This window comes from Elephantulus edwardii, unplaced genomic scaffold, assembly GCF_000299155.1.
Source record: "Elephantulus edwardii isolate Elephantulus edwardi_28Jun2011 unplaced genomic scaffold, EleEdw1.0 scaffold00078, whole genome shotgun sequence".
NCBI classification, from domain to species: Eukaryota; Metazoa; Chordata; class Mammalia; order Macroscelidea; family Macroscelididae; genus Elephantulus; species Elephantulus edwardii.
Genome location: NW_006399828.1, coordinates 8716683 through 8735378, shown reverse-complemented (window position 1 = coordinate 8735378; position 18696 = coordinate 8716683).

Genomic DNA, 18696 nt, shown 5'->3' with positions numbered 1-18696 from the left:
AAAGTGCGACAATGAATGAAGGGAAATCCAAATTCTCTGTAAATGTCCATTAAAATTAATAATTTAAAAAGTGGATGATATTTCTGCCCCAAACCTGTTTTACAACTGGGAGCTCCAGCAAACACTGTCCACATTGGGAAAACATTCTGGCACAAGGTTCAGCATCACAGCAAACCCAGGTTACTTCATACAGCACAATGAGAAAGAGTGATGTACAAAGTGGAAGGGTGTCCCTCCAGATATAACAGCACTAGTCCATTTAGCAATGGTTAACTGTAGTCAAGTAAAATATGACTCAGAGTAAGCTTTGTACAAAAGACCTGAACTCTGTGCTATAACTAACGTCACATAGTACAAAAAATTTTGAGATTCATAGCAGTTCAGCTGCAAAAATCATCAGGAAATACTAACACACACTGAATCTATTGGCACTATGGAAGTGTCAATATTACTCAACTTGGTAAATCTTAGAAATACAAGTTTTCTTAGTACTGTAAAATGCATAAATTCATGTGTAATAGTATTAAACAAAAGTGGAAAAATAATGCAATCACTGTAAAAGCTACCAACAATTGTGACTAAGTTTTAGGAGAATTGGAATCCCAGAACACTTGATTGTGCTCATGTGAAATCTATTCAGACCAGAAAAGAGTCCTCAAAACAGAGCAAGGAAACATTGCATGGTTCAAAATCAGGAAAATACTGGGTCAGGATGCATCTTGTATCCAAACCTTTTCAATCTATAATTTTGGATGCTGAGCTTTATGAGGATGAATGTGGTATCAGTATTAGAGGAAGATTTATCAACAACCTGAAATACACAGATAACACAACCTTCCTTCCAGTAACTGAGAAGCACCTGAAGTGCTTTCTGCAGAAAGTCAAACACTATAGTTTTCAATATGGATTGAAGTTCAACATCAGCAAGACAAAGATTTTCACTACTAGGCCAATTGGCAGCGCAATGATAGAGAAGAGGTTGACATTGTTTATAATTTCATCTTTCTCAGCTCCAAAATCAGTATTTTTGACACCAGCGGTCAGGAAATCAAAACATGAATTGCACTGGGAAAATCTACTTTCAGGAACTTCTCCAGAGTACAATGATGACCTGAACAATGATGTCAGTCCAGAGACTAAGGTGTGCCTGATCCAGGCCACCATGGTCTTTGCAATTTCTTGCTATGCATTAGAGAGCTGGACAATGAGTAAGGATGACTAATTGATGCTTTTGAGGTGTGGTGCTGGAGAACAGTCTTGAATATATCATAGACTGCCAGGAGAACAAACAAGTGTGTCTTGGAGAGAGTGAAACCAAATTTCTTCTTGGAGGCAAAGATTTGATGCTCATCTCACATAATTTTGGTACATGTGTAGATCAAGAGGAAGATAAGAAGAAGACCCCAGATGAGATAGACTGACATAGTAACTGGGATGATGAAGGGTGGTGTGTCTGAGTCAGTGAGACAGGCTTAGAATAGGGTAGACTTCAGAGCTGTTGTACACAGTGTTGCTATGAATCATATGAAACTCGACAATACATAACAACAACAAAAAATATGTATTTGATAAATTTCAAATCAATAAACTTTTAGTGAACTAGGCAAGAGAGTATAAATCATTAACTTTATAAATTTAACATCTTACCAGATTAACTTCTGGCAGTTCTCTGTTGATGTGCTCTTCCAATTGTTTTTGGATAATCTTCAGCAGAATTTTGTTTGTATGTGATATTACTGATATTAGATAATTTCCATACTCTGTCAGGTCACCTTTCTCTGGAATGAGAACAAATATAGATCTCTTTCAGTCAGTTGGCCAAGTGATTATCCTCCAGATTTCTTGGCACAACTTGGTGAGCACATCCAGGACAGCATGTTAGTTGAAATATGTCAGTTGGTATAACATCAACCCCTGGGACCTTATTTTTTGCCAATTCTTTCAGAGCATCTTGAACTTCCTCCTTCATCACCACAGGCTCTTGCTCATCTGTTTTTCATGAGATTTTTCAATGTCTGTCAATTTTTTTTGGTACAGTGACTCAATGGCACATAACACCACCACCACCACCAGATTAACCTACTGCACATACTACTTTAATTTTAAAAAAAAAAGAAAGCCTTTTCTATCAAATACAGATTAACAAAACAAATTCATTGTATTATTTAATAATTTATTAATGAAAATCGCCAATACAATGAACTATATATTAAAAACTTCAAGAACAAATCACTTGTAAACAATTACTATCAACAACAAATGTAGAATCAAAATAAATCAGTAAGAAAATTCAAGCAAATCAACTTAAAATGGTCAAAATCAGAACAGACATTTGGCAGAAAATATATGACCTAAAAAAATGAAGAGATAGCCACCTCATTAAAATCTAGGAAAACGCTAATTAAAAAATACCATTATGTTCATTCTATTAACACAAATTGAGGATATCACTAATTAAAATTTTGGAAGAAATTATTACTTAGACATCATTACCTCTATCTGGTACTTAAATGGATGTAATACAAAAAGTACTTGCTCTTTTAAATCCAGAAATTTAGAAGGCAGCTACTTGGACAACTGACTGAAATAGATTTACTTGTGTGCATGTAACGAGAATGGTAATTAAATTGTGAAAATTATTGAAATATTTAATTATTACCATTTCTCTCTCTCATGGATGTCGAGTAGGAATCAACTCATAGATGAACTTACAGTGGGTTTTCAGAGGCTATAAAACACATGGGAAGAGATGTCCATCTTTCTGCTACAAAGCAATTGGTGGATTTGAACCACTTAATTCTGGATTGGCGATGAAACTCTTGATCCACTCATCTACTAGAGCTCTCCCTTATTATCATGTTGTTTTCGTTATGTGGTATTGAGTCACTTGCAACTCATAGCAACCTATGACAACAGCCCTAAACCCTGCTCTATCCAGTGCCAATATCATTGTCTCTGACACACCCACCCTCTTTACCACAATCACTGAATCAATCCATCTCATCGAGGATCTTCCTCTCTTGTTCTGTCCCTCCACCCTCCCAAGTATGACGTCCCTCTCCAAGGACTGGTTCTGCTTTAAAACATGTTCAAATTATGTCAAAGCTTCAGAATACTTACCCCCAAAGAACAACCTGGTCCTATTCTCTAGGACGAACTTGTCTGTTCTCCTAGCAGTCCATGATATATTCAATACTCTTTTCCAGCACCACAGCTCAGAGGCATTAATTCTCTTTCTATCATCCTGAGTAATTGCCCAGCATTCTGATGTATAGTATGTAATTGCAAGGACCACAGTCTGAATCAGGTCCACCTTAGTCTCTAGACTGACATTGTTGCTCTTCAATACTTGGGAGAGGTCTCTGACAGCAGACCTTCCCAATGTAGTTCATCTTTTAATTTCCTGGCTGCTGGTTCCAAGAGTGTTGATTATGGAGCCAAGCAAACAGAAGCTGTTAACAATCTCAGTCTTTTTATTGTCTATCATGATGCTGCCCATCAGTGGTGAGAATCTTTGTTTTCTTGATGTTGAGCTTCAATTCATATTTGATAGGCTAACACAATTTTGTTGGAAATATACCTGGAATAGATTCAGCTAGTCATGAAAAAGAAAGTTTTTATTCATGTGGAATTTCCACAAGGTTATAGAAGAGCTGTCATTATTGATGTCAGATGACTTTTTCCCAGAGTAAAACAATAAATATACTTGTATTTTATTTTATAAAATAAACACAAAGGCATTAAATTGTGTGATGAATAACAAAGTATAACTAATAACATTATACAGAATGAGAAATCTGTAACACTTAATTGTGCTCACGTGTACCAAGATATAGCTTTTCAGAGTAAGGGGATACCACATGTTTAAAATTGGCAAAAGTATTCTTAGGATTATATTCTTTTACTCTCTTTAATGTTGTTTAAATGTATTTTTAGATACCAGGATATTTTAAAATGTTTTTCTTATCAAAAATATGCTGAAATCTCATGATGTTTTATCATATAACTTGCAAACTTTGATATGGTTCATTTTGTTTCCATTGAAATGAATATACAGCAAATCTTTGAAATCTTAGTAGTCATTTGAGTTAAAAAAAAATCAGCATTTCAAAACTAGAGAAATTTATATACAAATGGCTAAAAAAGAAAAAAATAAAGATTAAATAAACAAATATCAATATTGAAATGTTTCCTGTGATATTACATAGGCAGAAGGTATGTTCAGAAATTCTAAAAGTCATATTGTTGTTATTATGTGTCATCATGTCACCTATGACTCATAGTAACCCTCTGTACAATAGCTCTGAACCCTACCCTATTCCTAGCCAGTCTCACAGTCTCAGACACATCTACCCCACTACCCCAGTTATTGTGGCAACCCATCTCATTCAAGGCCTTTCTTTCTTGTGCTGTCCCTTCACCCTTCTAAGTATGATGTCTTTCTATAAGGACTGGTCCCTCCTGCATGCTCAAAGTATAAGAGACAAAGCTTCAAAATCCTTGCTTCCAAGGGTCAACTTGGTTTCACCCTTCCCAGGACAGACCTGTTTGTTCTCTTGGCAGTCCATTGTATGTTCAGTACTCTTCTCGAGCACCACAATACAAAGAAATAGAATCTTCTTCTATCACCCTAAGTCCTTGTCCAGCTCTCAAATGCCTGGCAAGTGATTGCAAAGACCATGGCCTGTATCAGGCACAGCTTAGTCTCCAGCTGGATATTGTTGCTCTTCAGCACTCTATAGAGATCCCTGAAAGTAGATTTCCCTAATGCAATTCTTTTGATTTTCTGATGACTGGTGTCAAGAGTGTTGATTGAGTAAATAAACAAGCTGAAATTGTTAACTATCTTAATCTTCTCCATCTACCATGGTGTCAATTGGCTCAACGGTGTGAATTTTTGTTTCTTCTTGTTCAGCATCAATTCATATTGAAGACTACAGTCCTTACCTTTGTGCAGCAAATGCTTCAATTCCTTCTCGATATCTGCAAGCAAAGTTGCATCATATGCATAACACAGGTTATTGATGAGTTTGCCACATTCCTCCTCATAAAGTCCAGCCTCCTCAATGATTCGTTTCACATGCTTCAAACGACTTAAAGCCATTAACAATTCTTTCACCCCCTTACCTAATCAATCAGAAAATTCTACTGACTTCACATTCAACATATACTCAGTATGAGGAATTTTTACCAATCCCATCAATATTATAAAAGTCTGTTGCTGTTGTTAGGTGCTATCATGTTGAGTGTGACTCATTGTGATAGGATGAACACAAAACCTGAACCTTGTGCTATCCTGTGCCATCCTCTTTGTCTGACACATTTGAACCATTGGTGAAGTCACCACATACATCCATCTAATTTACAATCTATCTCCCCCCACACACACACACACATCTTTCCAAGCATGATAGTTATTTCTAAGGAAGAACCTCTCCTAGAAATATATTCAAATTATGAGAGATGAAACTTCACCATCTTTGCCTCCAAGGAGCACTCTGGTTGCACTTTTCCCAAGATATATTTTTGACAGTCCAGGGGATGCTAAATGGTAATTTAGGCACCATCATATTTCACTTGAAATACTGAAATACTCTTCAGATATTTCCTTGATAACAAAATTATTGATCTACCATCTAGTTGCAGCAGAGATGTGATGCTTTAAAAATGTAATTCAAAATGTTATAAACTTCACTCTTTAAAATCCTGCAATAACTTCATAGTTTTCTCAGAGTTACAGTAAAATTCTACAATGAATGATTTATGAAGCCATGTACGGATTCTCCTCCATAATTCTCTAAGTTAAATTGTTGCATTTCTGATAGCTACTTGGCTCCAGACCCTGATATCTTTGATTATTTTCAAGTGCAAAAATTACTAAACTTTCCTCTGAAGGTTTTATTCTTACTGTTTCATGTTTTAAAATGTCTTTCCCTGTAAATAGCATCATTTCTTTAAAATCTGTGATCAAATGCCACCTTGATGGGAATAACCTGGATGACTCTCAAATTGACTTGGACTAGAAACCTTAGATATGTTTAAGGAAGTTTTAAGGAAGTACCATATGATCACGGTACAATGGTAATGAAGGAGAAAGTGAAAGATGCACTGAAGACATTATAAAAAAATAATGCCCCAGGAATTAATGAGACATCAATTGACTTATTTTAATTAACAGATGCAGACCTGGATGTATTCATCATTCTATGCTAGGAAATTTGGAGGATGGCTGGCTGGCCAACATATAAGAAGACGTCCATATTTATTTCCATTTTCCTAAACGATGATCCAACAAAATTTAGAAACTGTCGAATAATATCATTACTATCACATACAAACAAAATACTGCTGAAGGTCATTAAAAATTACTAGAAAAGTAAGCAAAGAACTGCCAGTTCAAGAAAAACTTAGAGCAGGCTGTGACATTAGGGATATTATTGCTGATGTCAGGTGGATCTTGGTTGAAAGTAAAGAATACCATAAAAATATCTATTTATGCTTTATAGACTGTGCAAAGAAACTTGATTGTGTGCATCATAAAAAGTTATGGCTAACATTGAAAAGAATGTGGAATCCCAGAGCACTCAATTGTGCTTATGTGAAACCTATACTAAGACCAAGATGCTGTTGTATGAAAAGAGTAAGGGAACACTACATGATTTACATTTAAGAAGGGAGTGTGTTGGAGTTGTAGTCTTTCTCCATATCTATTCAATTTGTATGCTGAGCAAAATTATTTGAGAAGCTGGATTCTATGAAGAAGAATCAATATCGGAGCAAGTCTCATCAAGAACCTGCATTATGTAGCTGACACAACCTCGTGTGCTAAAAATGAGGAAGACTTGAAGCACTTGTTGCAGAAGATCAAAGAATACAGCCTTCAATATGGATTGCATCTCTCTATGTCAAGAAAATAAAAATTTTTACCTCTGGACCTATAGGCAACATTATGGTAGATGGAAAAATGTTTGAAACTGTCAACAGCTTCATCTTACTTGGATCCACAATTAATGTCTTTAGGGCCAGGAGTCAGAAAATCAGAAGATATATTTCACTGGAAAAGTCTGTAGTCAAGGACCTCTCCAAATTATTGAGGAACAATGATCTCAGTTTGAGGAATAAAGAAGTGTGTCTGATTCAGGCCATGGCCTTTCTGATCACTTGTTGTGCATCTGAGAGCTGGACAATGAATAATGATGAGATAAAAGAATTGATGCCTTTGAGATGTGGTGTTGGAGAATAGTTCTGAACATCTGATGGACTGCCAAAAGGACAAAGAAATATGTCTTGGAGAAAGTGTAGCCAGAGTGTTCCTTGGAGGCAAAGATGATAAAGCTTCTCTTCACATACTTCAGGCATGTTGCGAGGAGAGGTTCTTCCTTGGAGAGGAATATCACTCTTGGAGAGGCCGAGGGTCTGTGAAGGAGAGGAAGACCCTCAACCAGGTGGATTACACCCTCAGCCAGGTGGATTAACACAGTGACTGTGCAATGGGCACTAGTGAGTCAAGAATTGTGAGAATGACACAGGACAGGATAGAGTTCAGATCTTTTGTTCATAGTGTAACGATATGTCATTCTCAACTATAGCGTACCTAACAACAACAACTACAGAAAACTGAGGAAAGCATTCTAGTGGCCAAGTGTGTCACATGTTGTACTGCTAATCAGAAAGTTGATGGTTCAAAAGCTATCAATGTATCCATGGAAGAAAGATAGCTTGTCTTATATCTTGTGAACAGTCTCTCTGGGATAAGTCAAATAAATGACACTGTCTTTCTTTGAGTGCTTGCGGATTCTAGAACTGAACCTGTTAATAGCAATATAACTATATTTGAATAATGGCAAAAAATAAAATAATACACATAAGTAAGATAATTTTCATTTATCACAGAAAGATGTCAAGTGATAATTTCTGGTGATAAGAAACAATGTATTTTCACTGGTAATGGACCAAAATAAGACAAAAACATATGTGCAAGCATTTTGATCTCTGAGATGTGAGTCTGTAGATTAAAGAGGTTGAACATATCTCAGACAAGGGTCTCATAGCAAAAGTTTACAGAATGCTACAGGACCTCCAGAAGAAAAGGACTGATAACACAATTAATGAAATGGGCAAAAGACATCGAAAGACTTTTCGGAAAGGAAGACAGTTGGAAGGCCAACAGACACATGAAGAAATGCTCAAAATCACTGGCAGTAAGAAATATGGAAAAAAAAACTATGATAAGATACTGTCTTATCCCAGTAGCAGTGGCATAATTTAACAGGAAAACAAACAAATATTGGAGAGGATCAGCAGAGATTGGAACTCTCATATGCTGTTAGTGGGATTGTCAAATGGTACCACTACTCCAGAAGGCAGTTTGGTATTTCCTCAAAAAGCTGAACTACCATTTGATCCAGCAATTCCACTACTGAGAATATACCACAAAGAGACCATAATTGCCACCGAAGCAGATATATGCACACCCATGTTTATCATGGCTTTGTTCATAATAGCAAGGAGTTGGAAACAACCTAAGTGTCCATCAACAAAAAAATGGATAGAGAAGCTATGGTATATTCACACAATGGAATACTATGCTGTATTGAAAAACAGGTAACTCATGCAATATTATTCAAAATGGTGACCCTGGAGGACATCATGCTGAGTGAAATATCTCAGTCACAAAGGGACAAATACTGCATAGGCTGACATAGGGATTGGGGGGAGACTGAGAAAGATGGCATAAATAATGTATACTGCATTGAAATAGATGAGGGAAAAAACGGTTTAAAAGGGATATGTGATTAGGTATTATTGTCATGACAGGAGTCCAGAGTCAAGTGGACCTGGAATGAGGGATTGTAAAACAATGGGGGAACTTTTCTTTTACTTTTTAAAAAAAGAAGAGTGTACTGGGGGGGGGTGGTGGGGAGATGTGGGCAGGGAGAAAAGTACAGCAGTGAATGAATGGAAATCCAAAGGCTGTAAATTTTCATCAAAATGAATTTAAAAAATGCTATAAAAGAGCTGAACTACAAGGAATATACCTCAAGGAAATTAGAATTGAGACACAATGGAGATTTGTATACCAGTGTTAATAGGAGCATTAATCATCATCAAAAGAACATGGAAACTGCCCAAATGTCCAAATACAACTGAATGGATAGAGAAATTGTGGTACATTGACATGATGGAATATTATTCAGCAGTTAAAGCGTTGTCTTCCAGTGCTCCTCTTTGAAATCTTCTATTTGGCTTCTTAACTTCTTGATGTCTTCCCTTTGGTTTGACTTCTCAGTGCTCTAGTGCAATAGTCAGTCTCTTCTTACATTCATTTTGGTCTTTCCTTCTTCTTCTTTGTAATGATATTTTACATTCTTCATGGATGATATTCTTGATATCCTCCCACAACTCATCTTGTCTTTGTTCATTAGTTTTCAAGGCCTCAAACCTTTTTTGAGTTGGTGTTTAAATTTAGACGGGACTGATCCTAGGTCAAGTTTTGATTCCTGAGGATTTGGTTTGATGTTATTTAGCTTTAATTTTAACTTGGATATGAATAGCTGATGGCCACAAGCAGCACCTAGCCTAGTTTTTATTGCTGATACTGAACTTCTTCAATGATGCCTTCCACATATGTAACCAATCTGACTCCTGTGCGTATCATTAGGTGAAATCCATGTGTGTAGACTGTATTTATGTTTCTCATAAAAGGTATTTGTTAAGAATAAATCATTGATTGTTCAGGATTCTATCATTCTATCCCCAACCTCATTTCTGTCACCACATCTGTGTTTTTCAACTACTGATCCTTCTTCCTGGAAGCTTATCTAGAAACAACTGGAGCAGTACATTGACAGAGAACTACCAGAGATGCAAGCTGGGTTTAGAAGAGGCCGTGGCACTAGAAACATTAGTGCCAGTGTCGGATGGACCTTGGCAGAAAGCAAAGAAAAAGAGAGATATTTATCTGTGTTTCATTCACTATACAAAGACGTATTTGACTGTGTAGATCACAACAAATTGTGGTAAACCTTGAGGAGAATGGGAATCCAAGAACACTTGATTGTGCTTATGCAAAAACTATACTTGGTCCAGGAAGCAGTCCTTAGAACAGACCAAAGAAATGCTATGCGGTTCAAAATAAGGAAGACAGTGTGTCAGGGATGCATCCTATGTCCGTACCTTTTCAATCTGTATGCAAAACAGATCATTTTGGAAGTAGGGCTTCATGAGGAATGTGGCATCAGGATGGAGGAAGATTCATCAACAACCTACGTTATGCAGATAACACAACCGTGCTTGCTGAAACTGAGGTGCACTTCAAGTGCTTGTTGCAAAAAGTCAAAGACTGTCATCTTCAATATGGATCGAAGATCAACATAAAGAAGACAAAGATTGTCACCACTGGGACAATTTGTAGCACCATGATGGATGCAGAGGAGATGGAGATTGTTAACAATTACAGCTTGTTCAGCTCCACCATCAAGACTTTTAACACCTGCAGTCAGGAAATCAAAAGATTAATTGCATTGGAAAAAATCGGCTGTCAGGGACCTTTCCTAAGTATTGAGAATCAACAATGTCAGTCTAGAGATTAAGGTGTGCCTGGTACAGGCCACAGTCTTCCAAATTACCCACTATGCATCAGAGAGCTTGACAATGACTAAGGATGAAAGAAGAAGAATAGATGCCTTCGAGTTGTGGTGCTGGAGAAAAGGGTCTGTCTTGGAGATGGTGAAACCAAGATTTTCCTTTTGGACTAGGATTTTGAAGCTCTGTCTCACTTTGAGCCACTTTGTGGTCAGAAAGAACCAATTCTTGGGAAAGGATCTCATACTCAGAAGGGTGGAGGGATAGCACAGGAGAGGAATACCCCAGATAAGATGGATTGACACAGTAACTAAGGCAGTAGAGGTAGGGGGTGTCAGAATCAGTTAAGACTGACTCAGAATAGGGCAGGCTTCAAAGCTGTTGTACATAGGGTTGCTATATGTCACAGACAACTCAACAGCACATAACAACAACAATTATCATATTCCATTCAATTTTAAAAGAAAACAATAACAACAAAAAGCAAGACAGTACTACGAATTAAAATACTAACAGATAAATGATACATCTTATATGTATAAAAAGATTTAATCCTTGAAATATTCTTAGGAGTTAGATAAATTTTATCAACAAGTTTCAAAAGAAGAAAGCAAGACACATGGTAAAGCTGTTTGCCCACCAGTGAATCATTCTCATCTGTGGTATTGTAGTTGTTATATGCCATTGAATCCCTAGTGACTCATAGAGATCTTATGAACAACAGCTCTGAACCGTGCTCTGTCTTGAGCCAATTTCATTGTCTCTTACACACCTATACCAATTATATCAGTCACTGAATCAATCCATCTAATCCAGGATCTCCCTCTCTTGTATTGTCATTTCCCCCTTCCAAGCATGATGTCCCTCTCCAAGGATGGGCCCCTCCTTGTAACATTCCCAAAGTATGTCTAATAAAGCTTCAGAATCCTTGCCTCCAAGGAGCAGTCTGGTTTCACTGTGTACAGACTGAATCTGTATGTTCTCTTAGCAGTTCATAGTACATTAGTTCATAGGTCATAGTACAAATACCTCTTTTTCCAGCACCACAGCTCAAAGGCATCAATTCTCCTTCTATCCTCCCTAGTTATTGTCCAGCTCTTTGATATATAGCAAGTAATTACAAAGACCATGGCTTGGATCAGGCTCACCTTAGTCTCTAGACTGATGTCTTTGCTCTTCAGTACCCTAGAGAGGTCTCTGGCAGCAGATTTTCCCAATGCATTTTTTTTAAAATTTCCTAGATGCTATTAGCAAGAGTGTTGATTGTGGAGTCAAACAAACTAAAGCTGTTAACAATTTCAATTTCTTCACCATTTATTATGATGCTACTAATGGGCCCAGTGGTGAGAATCTTTGTTTTTTTGATGTTGAGCTTCAATTCATATTGAAGGCTGCAGTCCTTGACTTTCTGCAGCAAACACTTCATGTCTTTCTCCATTTCAGCCAGCAAGGTTGTATCATCTGCATAATGTAGGTTGCTGATAAGTCTTCCTCCAATCCTGATGCCACATTCCTCCTCATAGATCTTAACCTTCTACATAATCTGTTCTGTACATAGGTTGAACGGTATGGAGATATGCTGCATCCCTGTCATATTTCTTTCCTGATTTTGATTTGCCAAGTATTTCCTTACTCTGCTCTGCTTACTGCATCCTAGTCCAAGTATAAGCTTCACATAAGCACAATCAAGTATTCTGAAATTCCCATTCTTCTCACAGTTAGCCACAGTTTATTGTTATTCACAGAGTCAAATGTCTTTACATAGTCAATAAAACACAGAATTACTTATAAATCAAAGCAACCCCCTTGGGTTAGATTAGAACAATATATACTCTGTGCCTTCAGTATTGCAGTGTATCTTCTTGCCACTATGCCATCAGATCTCCCTTGTGAGAAATAGATGGTCAAATGGTGCTTCTATTGTTGTTAGGTGTTGTCTAACTGAGGATGATTCGCAGCAACCTTAAAAACAAGGTGTCAGACCCTAAGCCTATCTTACACCACTGCCAGAATTATAGTACTCAGCAAACAGTGGGGTAGTTATTGTATCAGGTCCCACTCAGATAATTCTGAGTGTATTTAAATCACCAGCCTTTTAGTTAGCAGCTAAGCACTTAACCATTTACCAGCTAAGCCCTAACACCAACCAGGGATATAAACTAAAAGAGCTCTAGTGGTGTAATCTTTGGAAAGTTGTGCTCATAATCTAAAAAAGTCAACTGTCTAATCATTCAAATCTATGATGGATCCACTATGGAGATCTTTCTACTTTGGAGAAAGATGAATATTCTACTTTTACAGTTTACAGCCTTGGAAATGCAATGGAGGATTGCTACAGCTATAATTGATTCAATGACAATGTGTAAGTGTTATGGATAGAAATTACTAAGCTTTAGAGTAAAGTCACTCCAAGATAATTTTGCAGCACTATCTCTACCATCCTTCCAGAGTGAATTCTTTTTCTTAATAGGACCTATGGTATATTTCTTTTCACAATATTTCTTATCACTGAAAACTTTGCCTAGAGTAATATTCAAAAGAATGATTTGGTTACTATATTTCCTTTAGACAAGTAGAATCTCCAGTTCAAAATTACCTAATTCAGAGATTTGGTCTTTTCACTCACCATTTCTCAAGCTAAAAGAACTGAAAACCAAAATCAAGCCTCAAGTTGCAATAACTTAATGATGCTATGAGCAAATGGGAATCCCAGGGCACTTGATTGTGCTCATGTGAAACCTATACTCGGAACAGAAAGCAATCCTCAGAACAAAGCAAGGAAACATTGGATGGTTCAAAATCAGGAAAGGAATGTGTTAGGGATGCATCACAAACATGGAAAGAAAACCAGAAAAGCAATAATATTTACAACAGCCAACTATGAGATGAAATACTTGGGAATAAATCTGACCGGAGAGAGGCTAGTCCTTGGAGAAAGACATCATGCTCAGAAGGGTGGAGGGACAGTGCAGGAGAGGAAGACTTCAGATGAGATGGATTGATATAGTAACTGGGGCAATTGGAGCAGGTGTGTTAGAGTTAGTGAGACTGGCTCAAGACAGGGCAGGCTTCACAGCTGTTGTATATAGGGTTACTATGGGTCACTAATGACTCAATGGCACATAATAACAACAACAACATGGGCAAACTCTCAAATGATTCAAGAAACATCAAAAGAAGATCCAGAAAATACATAGTACAACTGTATAAAAAAGTTTTGGCCAATATGGAAATATTTTAGGAAGTAGCTTGTGATCAAGAACGTATGAACAAGAGTAACAAAGAAAGAATTTCAAGATGCACTGAAGACATTGGCAAAATAATGAGGACTCAGGTTATCAATAGGATGCCAAGTGACATGTTTCAAATGACTGATGAAAACCTGTATGTTCTCACAAGTGTAGGCCAAAAAATTTGGAGGACAGATGTCTGGCTGACTCTTTGAAAGGTATCCATATTTGTTCCCATTCTTTTTTCTTATTTTGTTATTGGGAAAAACATATTGGGGGTATAAGGAGGTGAGGGTTGGGAGAAGAAGGGTGAGTATGGGCAGGGATGCAGTTTGCAGGGATGCAGTTGCAGAGCTGCACAATTTGGTTGGTGGGGGGAGCAGGTGAAGGAAATGAAAAGGATCCAGTGGGGACCAGATGCTACAGGGGAATGGTAAGCATTTTCCAATGGCAATTGAACCAACTGTCTTATTGATTTGGGAACTGGATGAAGTCTTTCTGGCTTCTTCATGCTGAACAGGGGTGTTGATGTGAAGGGGGAAAGGGAGGACACTTTATCACCTTACTGGTGGTCTTGAGTTACAGCTGCTTGCCTTCTTGTTCTGTTAGGAGATATTTTCCTGTCATTTGCTCCCCTCTGGACTGCAAAGTGTTTTCCCAGGTGGGTCCAGTGGGGATGGCTGGTTGAACCCAGAGGCTCCATCCTCCTTTGCTTCCTTAGCTGGCAGTTGTATTTCCTTTTTGTCACTGGCACTGGGTTCAGGGTCAGGTCTGGAGTAAAACTCAGTGTTAAGTTTACCTATAGGAAAGGGAGCAAACCTAGAGAGAACAAACTTGTAGATGACACAATTTGGTTGCTGAAAGTGAGGAGGACTTCAAGCATTTGCTTCAGAAGATCAAAGAATATAGCATCCAATATAGATTAAATCTCAATGTCAAGAATGCAAAAATTCTCAACTCTAAAACTACAGGTAATATGATAGATGGAGAAAAGATTGAAAATGTCAGTGACTTCATTTTACTTGTATCCACAATCAATACACTTGGTACCAGTAGTCAGGAGATCAAGAGCCATATTGCACTTGGAAAGTCTGCAGTTAAGGACTTTTACAAATTATTGAGAAGCATGATGTTACTTTGAGAACTAAGTTGTCCTTATTCAGGCCATGGTCTTTTTAAGCATTTGCTGTACTGCTGAGAGCCAGACAGTGAATGAGGAAGACAAAGAAGCTGCCTTTGAACTGTCATCTTTTAAGAGGACTAAACATCGCATGGACTGCCAAAAGTACAACTATGTCTTGCATGCAGTGCAGCTAGAGTGCTCCTTGAAGTAAGTTACGATGAAACTTCATCTTACATACTTCGTGCATGCTGCTAGAAGAGGCTTTCCCTTGGAGAGGGATATCATGCTTGGGAAGGCAAAGGGTCTGCAAAGGAAAGAGTCAGCTAGATTGAGTTCTGAAATGGGCTGAATATTCCCGAAATTGTGAAGATGGTACAGTATATGACAGGATTCAGATCTGTTCTTCATGGGGTTGCTAGGGGTCATATTCTATTCATTGACATCTAACAACAACAAGAAGAATAATTACCACTCCACCACAACTCATTTCTGTTGAATCAGAATCAATTCACAGCTAGCCCTCCACAGGGTTTCCAAGGCTTTCAATTGCATTAGAGGAAATTACCCTTTTTCCTCCCTCAGAGTTTGTGGATGGTTTGAACCACCAGACACACTTCCTTTTGAGTTAGTGATTTAAATCTCTGAAGATTACACCACCATCAGAGCTCTCTGTCCACTGTTAATTGTTTAAAGTTCTTAGTTCTACTCCTCAGATGAATATACAGACTAATGTCTGGCTTATTCCAATAGGGCCTCAGTATTATGTTGATAGGAACATGGCTTTCCTTCCCTTTGATGAATTTGATTGCAACTTTCCAAAATTTTGAAGTCATTGTTTGGATTTATCAGCTCACTGGAAAAAACAAAATCTCCATCTGGATTCTCAATTCTATTCATTGGCTTCTTTCAGAAAATTTCTGGGATAAGTGTTCTTTTTTTTTTTCTTATTTAAATATATGTGAGGCACAGGGAAATTCTCTTAATTTTTGATATACTATTAAAATTTTATTAGTTGGAGAGAACAATGACTTTTACTTGTCTAAAATGGAAATGTCACAAAATTATTACCTTATGGCTATTAGGATGTATAAAGAAGTGCTCACATTTCCTACCCTATAATATGTCAAGGTAGTATCCTAACTCTTAGTCAAAATGGCTTAAAGTTGTTCTTGTAATTAATACAAGGAAAAGTTGAATGGTTTAGTGAATTTTTGGTCATAGAAAAATGATCAAAATTTAAACATTTCAGTGAGTGGTATTGTCCAGGAAACAAGCATCTAAGATTTTAACACCAAAAACTGTCGTTTATAAAAATAAATTCTTGTAATCTCAGAAGTTAGTCTGTCATTTCAATTCTTTTCCAGATTTATATTTTTTAAAGCCCTTGGAAGGTTTCTTAAGAATTTTTAGTTTGAAATCTACCTCTGTCTCCCAACCCAAGACATTTTTTATCCAAGACCTTTTACAAAGAATGATGTCGCAGTTATTGCTAAGGTTGGATTTCTCCCAGCTATTTATTAGTGTACTCTTGGCTTGTGCTTCTGTTGTAACTCTCTCAGCCTAACTCCCATCTGCCTCTCCCCCTCCAAAAGGAAACAAAACAAGACAGCACTTTCTGTTTTCACTCTGCTCTTTCGATTTATAATACCTCATTTCATTTTTTGACTTATCAATCAAGAAAGATAATCACACTAAGGGGAAAAATACCCACCTAAAAGTGAAATCTAGCCAATGCCAGAAACAATGTTTGCTTACCTCATATAATAGATATATTTTTAAATGCTCTCATTTAAAAAAAAAAAAAAAAACAAAAACAACTGAGCTTGAACTCTCTTTATCTCACCTATTTTTATCCTGCCTAAAAAATAAGAAAGAAGTGGAACTGGATTTCACTTAGTCCTTCAAAGTAACTGGAGATACAATTCAGTGCTATGTGTGACCATGATAGATGCCTCCATACCCAGAGAAGTCTTTCTTTCCCCTCCCCTACTTTTCCCTGAACTATATCTCTTTCTCTCTTCAGTGGTAAAGTATCAGGCTGCAGTCTGCAAGTTTTCAAATCATTCTATTATTTCAGAAGTAAAATGCTTTCTTTGTTTCTCAAGTAAACTTATCCAGCACCCACTGAGCTGAAGCATAAGATGCTCAAATTCCAATAGCATGAATCTAGATCTACCTCTACGAGAGCAGAGAAAGTTTAAGATAAATGTACCTTTCTCTTTTCAAGTTTAAAGTGGGGAGAGGACAGAGCTTAAAGATTTGACTATTCATCTATTGTTGTTGTTGTTGTGTGCATCCCAGTCAGAACCAACACAGTAGTGTGCAGTTTATTGATGGCAGAATTACTGCTACTGTCATCTTCTTTCTCCTGCTTCTCCAAAGATCAAAAGTTGCATCTCCAACTCAAAGGCATGGAGTTCAACTCACCAACTGTTTCTTGGTAGAAAGAAGGGAAATCTCCTCCAGATCAATTTATAGTCTCTGAAAACTCCACAGGGATAGGCAATCTCCTCCCATGTGATTTACTGTCTCTGAAAACCCACTGGACGGTCAGCTATGGGTTCATTTTGACACAACAACAATAACAATGATAAAAATTAAAATATCATTTTATGACACAGCTGAGAAAGGTTATTTTTAAAAAGAAATTTCCCCTTCAAATCTTTCATTTGATTTTCTCTTTTATTTATTACTGGAGTTCTATGAGCTAAATCCTACCCCTTTTTCTTTTCACAAATCAGAAATCTGTGGTTCAGAAACGTTGGGGGAAAATTGGAAATTTTGGCATAAATTGGAAAGCCAAATTTTACACAGTAGTATATTTTGTAGCCAGAACTTAAACTCAGATTTGTCTCATCCAAAATATGTCTAGCCATTGAACTATTACAGATATATAAATATCTATTTTTGGAAAAGAATAGGAAGCTGAGTGTTTTGTTCTAGGATGTAGGTACAAAAGAGGAGAGAACATTAATGGGGATGTAAGGAACCTGGATGATAGTCTGTTTGGCTGCTTAACATGGAGCTGAGGATTAACTTCATGACCTATCTTTTCTGAATTTGGGGCTTCTCATGTATAATTCATGAACACTGGACTAGATCAGTCCCAGGCCCTTTAGACATTAAGACTCTAAGCTCCTTAAACACTGAGATAGGCAGATGTCTAGATAATTGATGTGAGCAGGATAAGATTCACATCAATACTGCAAAGAACAGAAAATTGATCCTTGGTCCATCCAATGTGATCATTGCTTTTACTTTCTCATTCTTCTCTATTAATTCCAGACTCTCGAGTGAATCTTCAGTTATCTAATTTGAAAGTTGCTCCGAGAGATTAAAAATACATAAAATAGGCTAAAAATTTACTTCATAGTCTCCATTTATTGTTTTAATATAAAGAAGAAACAGGATACTTGTAAATGAGGTGTAAAATAATTCTAGTCCCCAGTGATAAATTGGTGATTCTTTAAAAAAAATAAATACGGCTGAATGGAACATTTTCCAGTACTTTGCTTCCCCCTTCAACCATCTATTCAACTATGTGCCTATTACTTATTTACTAACATTTACTCTCCACTCCTTTTATTCCTATGTTATTTTTAATTTTACACTAGTTTATTTAAAAATTTGAATACATTGTTTGAGAGAACAGATTCTTCGAATTTCTCTCACCCTTCCAACCATCAGATTGTACAGCTCCATGATTAATAACCCCCAACTCCACACTTCCTTATCTCCTTGCTTCTACCCTCTCCAATC